The sequence below is a fragment of the Elephantulus edwardii genome, unplaced genomic scaffold (assembly GCF_000299155.1).
Source record: "Elephantulus edwardii isolate Elephantulus edwardi_28Jun2011 unplaced genomic scaffold, EleEdw1.0 scaffold00148, whole genome shotgun sequence".
NCBI classification, from domain to species: Eukaryota; Metazoa; Chordata; class Mammalia; order Macroscelidea; family Macroscelididae; genus Elephantulus; species Elephantulus edwardii.
The window spans coordinates 3049492-3055037 of NW_006399898.1; the positions used below are offsets into that span (position 1 = coordinate 3049492).

The window sequence follows — 5546 nt, forward strand, 5'->3', positions numbered from 1 at the left end:
TTTTTCGTGATTCTCTTTTATTCCACGATTTTTAACAAATCAATTTAGAAGATCATCTCCCTTGCAGATAAATTAGAAAGGTACATTTGAAATTTTTAAAAAAGTAGCTTGTGGGTATTAATGGAAAAGTCAGTGGTTAGAACTCAGCAGTCTGCCTTGGAAAACCTATTTACAACGTTGGAAACATATGGGAAAATTCTACTCTGTCCCATAGGGTCCGTATGAAACGTGATTTAGCTGAAGGAAAGTAATTTTTTTTTATTTTTTATTCTTAATTTTAATGAACATTTACAGAGATTTTGGATTTACATTCATTCATTGTTGCCTTTTTCTCCCTGTCCACCCCTCCTTTCCAGTTCACTCTTCTCTTTGAAAAGTAAAAGAAATCCATCTATAATAAAAGAGAGAGGTGGAGTAAATGTTATTGTTAGATTCTGTGGTGTCAACTAAGGTTCATTGCAACTGTATGAACAACAAAATAAACTTGTCCTATCCTGTGCCAAAAAAAAAGTAAAAGAAAAATTCCTTCATTGGTATACAATCCCCGCTCCCGCCCCAGTACACTCCACTATGCAATTTATATTCTGAACTCTTGTGATAACCATAATACCCTATCATATATCGCTTTTAAACTGTTCTCTCCCTCATCTGTTACATTGCAGTGTACATTATTTATCCAGTTTTCCCAGTCTTAACCCAACCCTGATGTCAGTCCCATTCTACAACAGTGGCGAAAGTAATTTTTTATATATTAAAAAAAAAAAAAAAAGCAAAAGGTAGTGCAACAATGAATGAATGGAAATCCAAAATCTCTGGAAATGTTCATTAAAATGAAAAAGTTTAATAAAATTTTTTTTATTCCACCCAAATAAATGAAACCTAAAAACTGAAAAAAAAAAAATTTTTTTTTTAAATAAAAGCAAAAGGAACTTACCATGTCGGCTGACATTGGCCCTCTTCCCAATCACTCCTTGAACTTGATTTCCTTTGTTCCTCCAGTAACCTGTTTCAGCTTCAAGGTCTGTCCGGGTTGCCTTTCCGCTGTTCTTACAATGTCTGACCAGGGCCATCTCATCACCATCACATAGCCTCCTTCTACTACCATACCAAGCTATGTTGTGAAGCTGTTTTACTAGGGACCAGACGGTCATTTGGTGCTCAACAAACAAACATTTATTGGACGACTTCATATAATGGACCTTTCTACGCCCACTCCCCTCGTCTTTTCCCAGACAACACCCCACCCAGCCACCCACTTTCCAAAGAGGGAAACAGTAATATCCAAGCGTAGATGTGCAAAGTGTAGAGAACCTGAAACTTTTATTCAAGATCAAAGACTATAGTCTTCTGTTGTAATTACCTCTCAATGTAAATAAAAAATCCTCACAACCAAACCATCGAGCAAAATCATGGTAAGTGGAAAAGATTGAAATTTTCAAGGATTTAATTTTATTTGGATCCGCAATCAACAGCCATGGAAGCAGCAGTCAGAAGACATACTGCGTTGACAAACCGGCTGTCAAAGATTCCGTAAAGCACAACATGACAGACTCTGAAGGACATTATATTGAGAGAAATATCTCCGTCACAAAAGGACAAATACTGCATAACACCGCAGTTATAAAATAAGACAGACCGGTTCGAATTCACTAGATGCTCTGCTAGAGAAGGAGGGGCAATCTCCTCCTCTACCAGTCAGATCCGGTTTGACGGTACACTCACACAAAATAATAATGAAATAAAATAAATTTTAAAAAATTTAAAAAAAAAGATATGGCAACGGGGAGAGTTGAGGAGAGAAGAGAAAAGAGTGGATAGATAATGAATACAACAATAAACAGATGAGGGAAAGAAATGTCTGAAAGGAATATATGATATATATGACAACAATTTGGAATAAGGGGTGCATTGCAGGGTGGTCTGGGGCAGGGTGAGGGGAGGATGGGAAGAAAATGTGCAACAATGAGTTTTTAAAAAATTCTTAAAGTGCTAAAGAGCAAGGATATCACCTTAAAGATGAGCCTGATTCAAGTCACTTGTTTTCAATTGTTTCATGTTGTTATGTGCTGTCGCTTGCGACTCATAGCGACCCTAAGTACAACAGCCCTAAACCCGACTCTATCCTGTTCCAACCTGACTGTCTCTGACACACCTACTCTCATTACCCCAATCAATGAATTGATCCATCTCATAAAGGGCCTTCTTCTCTTGCACTGTCCTTCCACCCTCCTAAGCATGATGTCCCTCTCCAAGGACTGATCCCTCCTTGCAACATGCCCAAAGTATGTCAGAGGAAGCTTGAGAATCCTTGCCTCCAAGGAGCTGCCCAGTTTCACCCTCTCCAGGAAGAATCTGTTCTCCTAGCAGTCCATGGTATAGTCAACACTCTTCTCCAGCACCACAGCTCAAAGGCATAAATTATCTTTCTGTCATCCTTAGTCACTGTCCAGCTCTCTGACACATAGCACATAATTGCGAAGACTATGGCCTGGATTGGGTGCACCTTAGTCTCTAGCCTAGTGTCGTTGCTCTTCAGCTGACTTTCCCAATGCAATTCATCTCTTAATTTCCTCCTGGCTGCTGGTACCAAGAGTAGAGTGTTGACTGTGGAACCAAACAAACTAAAAATGGTTAACAATCTCAGTCTCTTCACCATTCATAATGATGCTGCCAATTGGCCCAGTGGTGAGAATCTTTGTTTTCCTGATGTTGAGCTTCAATCCATATTGAAGGCTGCAGTCCTTGACATTTTGCAGCAAGCACTTCAGATCCTCCATAGTCTCAGCAAGCAAGGTTATGTCATCTGCATAACACATGCGAAAATTGAACTATGAATAGGAAGACTGAAAAATAATTGATGCTTCTGAATTGTGGTTTTGCAAATAATATTGGATATGCCTTGAAATGCCAAAGAACAAGCAGATCTGTGTTAGAAGAAGTACAAGCAGAGTGCTTCTTTTCACATACTTTGGGCATATTTTCAGGAGGGCTGATTCCCTGAGAAGGATCGTCATGACTGGAAAGGTGGTGGGGTCAGAGAAGGAGAGGAAGGTCCTCGAAGAGATGGGTGGACGCAGTGACTGCCAAAGTGGGTGTGAGACTGCAGAGATTATGAGGAGGACCAAGACAGGGCAAGGTTTAGATCTGTTTGTCATCGGGGTTGGAGTCAACTCTCCTCACCTAACTAACAAGCTGACTTCTGCATTCCAAGAAGCCAAGCAGAAGCCCACGAGGATGGAGGCCACGTTTGGAAGCCGAATATGAGTCACTTCCCTAGGAAAGCTACGTCCTGGGTCACGGGCTCCCGCAGGCCTTGTTGTGATCAACATTCCTCTCGCCTTCGGCGGCCTTATTTGGCATAGAATTTGAGAAAACTGAGCTCTGAGCCAAAAAAAAAGTTTGAATACTTCCCTCTCCTCCGCCCCCTTCATTTATTTACTGAGTATTTGTTGAGCACCTTCTTTGGACCAGGCATTTAGCAAGGCAGGAGAGATTCCACTTCAAGCAAAGCAAAATTTCCTTGCTCCTCTTCGGGCCGTAGTTTCAGCTCTGGATGCAAATAATCGATGAAGAAATCAGTCAGTACACTAACATCGAATAAATTAATCTGGCCGGATTGGGAAACAGAATTAAGATTGGGATTAGAACATCTGTAATATCAGGATTAGCGGCCATGCGAATGAACAATGAGGAGCATAAAAGGAGCAGGCATCGTCGTCGGCAGCCGAAATAGCTCAGTTGGGAGAGCGTTAGACTGAAGATCTAAAGGTCCCTGGTTCGATCCCGGGTTTCGGCAGGCCCTTTATTGTGTCCTTTTATTCATCCTTGGAAATGACAAGTGGGGAAAACCGAAACTACATGAAATGATCCATCAAGAGCTTTCGTTTTATTTTAAATGGTTGACGAAAGTCAAAGTGTGTGGAAACTTCCCACAAACTCCGAAACTTTCCACAAACTCCTCATTTGAAGAAAATGAATCAAGTACAAGCTTTTCCAGACTCGGATTTATTTCATAAATGTTTATTGTTACTATGCATACGTGTGTTCACAACTGCTTTGTTATAACCACTAGTCGGCTTTATTAATGTATTTTGATCATTAATTTTTGCTTTTTGCTTGTTAATTTCTGTTCACAAACTCAAGATTTCTTCTTAAAATGGTATTATAATTTTCAGCGTTATTTGAATATTCAATCTCTTACGAAGACACCAGGACGTTGTGCTTTCCTTAAAGGTGTTATTTTTAAACCTCTACTCAGCGCCAGTCCTCGTTAGTATAGTGGTGAGTATCCCCGCCTGTCACGCGGGAGACCGGGGTTCGATTCCCCGACGGGGAGGTAGCTGTACCTTTTCTTTCTTCTCCATTTTTATATGGACACCCGTTTTTGTCTTTCCGAAATAAAATCGTGTTAGCATTCTTAGAACTTTTTAAATTTAAATCTTAATATTATTTGTAAACCTCTCAAATACAAAAATAAACAGAAAATATTCATTAAAGGATAAAAGAGCAATTCTTTGTTCTTCAAAGGAAAAAGAAATTCAACAGTAAAGCTAAAATTCATCCTACAGTTGTCTTAACTTTCTCCTTGCCCTTTGTCACATTCCACTGCCCAAGAATTTAGTCATATGGGTCTGAGGTTAAAAAAATTTTTAGGCTGAAGAGTTATTTTCCATTTTTGGCTTCCCTGACATAATAGCTGTATGTTTAACCAATAGTATGATTGCCCAACACAAAATGATCAACGTCTATCATTAAAGGTTAACTATTCTGCTGCAAATATCTCACCTTCTGTGGTGTGGACCTTCAGAAAATGTTTATGGATTGGAGACTGTGAGGTAGAGTAGCCCTAAACTGAGAAGTTTTCTTTCGTTTTGATCTCTGCTGTCCTGGAACAAATGTGGAAGGCCCGTCAGGAATCTAAGAGGCGTGGAATGCGTGGGTCATTGAATGCTCCATGAACAAATGCTTCCTATGCCATGAATCCAGAGGAACTAGATGGTGCCTGGCTGTTAATCTGGTTGTTATGTGCTGTCGAAATGACTTCTACTTGTAGCAATCCTCTGAACAACAGATCTGAACCCTGCGCTATTCTGTGCCATCTTCACCTTCTCTGATATGTTCATTGATACAATCCCTGGGTCAAACCATATTGTGGAGGGTCTTCCTCTCTTTCTCTGATCCTCCACTTTTCCAAGGATTGGTCCCTCCTGAAAATGTGCTCCAAGTACGTGAGACAAAGCTTCACCATCTATGCCTCTAAAGGTAGCTGTGGGTTTACGTCATTGGGGAAGGAAAGGACAACGAAGAATGTAATCAGAGTCATTAAACTGAACATGTATAACAGTTGAATTAGTGGATATTTTGATGTGCAGACCCTCAACAACAACAACAACAACAAAGTTTTCTTGTCTGATCGTATTGCAGATCCAGCTTTTTGAATAAAACTGTTATCCCTCTCAGGTGCTTATTCATTTCTTTCTTTCTTTCTTTCTTTCTTTCTTTCTTTCTTTCTTTCTTTCTTTCTTTCTTTCTTTCTTTCTTTCTTT

General features: G+C 39.8%; 2 non-coding genes across 2 annotated transcripts; both read left to right on the top strand.

Moving 5' to 3' along the window:
- Positions 1-3723: 3723 nt before the first annotated feature.
- TRNAF-GAA lies at positions 3724-3796 on the top strand. The gene has a single exon. It is a non-coding gene; the product is annotated as a tRNA-Phe (tRNA).
- Positions 3797-4264: 468 nt separating this feature from the next.
- TRNAD-GUC lies at positions 4265-4336 on the top strand. The gene has a single exon. It is a non-coding gene; the product is annotated as a tRNA-Asp (tRNA).
- The last annotated feature ends 1210 nt before the right edge of the window (positions 4337-5546 follow it).